Source organism: Gavialis gangeticus, unplaced genomic scaffold, assembly GCF_001723915.1.
Source record: "Gavialis gangeticus isolate Ggan-Ray unplaced genomic scaffold, GavGan_comp1, whole genome shotgun sequence".
Lineage (NCBI taxonomy): Eukaryota > Metazoa > Chordata > Crocodylia > Gavialidae > Gavialis > Gavialis gangeticus.
In genome coordinates, this window is record NW_017729029.1 from 45,495,034 (window position 1) to 45,496,049 (window position 1,016).

General features: G+C 44.1%; 1 protein-coding gene across 4 annotated transcripts in view; it reads left to right on the top strand.

Annotated features, from left to right (window-relative positions):
* The window catches only part of AMOT (angiomotin), a 96,571-nt gene that overhangs the window by 49,784 nt on the left and 45,771 nt on the right, over positions 1-1,016 (top strand). The window contains exon 1 of one of the 4 annotated variants that reach the window (XM_019521518.1): positions 795-819. The exons of the other annotated variants lie outside the window; for them this stretch is intronic. The gene's annotated coding sequence lies outside the window, so the exon portion shown is untranslated. Of the gene's footprint in view, positions 1-794; positions 820-1,016 lie in introns of those variants that run through there. 4 annotated transcript variants of the gene reach the window in all.

The window sequence follows — 1,016 nt, forward strand, 5'->3', positions numbered from 1 at the left end:
TGTTAAAAACTCCACCCACTTCAGAGGGTTTTTTCCCCTCATTGTTCAGTGGAATCTGAGGGTGACCTAACAATGCGGTCAGATGAAAACTTGTTGAGCAAGATAAACATTAGGGAATTCACAGCACTCTCGTGATTCGCCTTTTGAGTCTGGGAAAGGACTGGCTTGCATGGTGAGTTCCAACCAGTCTGCAAACAGTTTTGCCTCACCTGCTTTTGGGTGGCGTGAGTGTGGCAGCGTGTATACGTTGCTAACGGTGTTGCTTGAAAGTAAATATTGGACCAGCCAAGAACCCAGACTGACATTCCCAGGCTGTTGTTTGGAAGTTGTAAGACTTCAGTAAGGGCAAAGTGAACCCCAAACTCTGCAAGCCTTGTTTTCTCTTTAGTATCTCTGTTGCACTTTGGTGTTTGTAGTAAAATATTTGAGCTTCAGGTGCCGTCAACAGGGCCCTTGCTGTGGGGATTAATCCCATGGACTTTGGTGGGACTGTTTTTTGTGAAGGGATTACTAGAGAATTGGCCCCATAATTAGCATAGCTTCTGTACACTGCATTTGCCTCTCCTGCTTGTGCTGTATCAAAAGCAGATGATAATCAGGTATGACTAGGAAGTAGAACATAAACGCTTTGGTTAGGTTTCAGCTATTTGATCATGTGAAGCCTGCTCATTTTTTGTGGTTAATGTTTCCAAGTCTGGGAAGGGAGGGCTGTGGGAGAAGGGAAGAACCATACTGCTTGAACATGACATAGGCAAGAGCGGCGGGAAAGGAGAAGCTGAAACGGACATGGGATCTTCTCTGGTCTCTTAAAATATACAGGTAACCCCCACTTAATGCTGTTTCACTTAGTGCTATAACGCTCATTCGAAGTTGATACCTGATTTCACTTAGCGCTCAGTGAATTTTGTTATAACGCTCACGGTCACCATCTTGGGTCATTACAAACAATTGCGGTTGCCATCTTGGGTCATCAATAACTTTTGTTTTTGCTTAACACTTGTTTCACTTAACGCTTG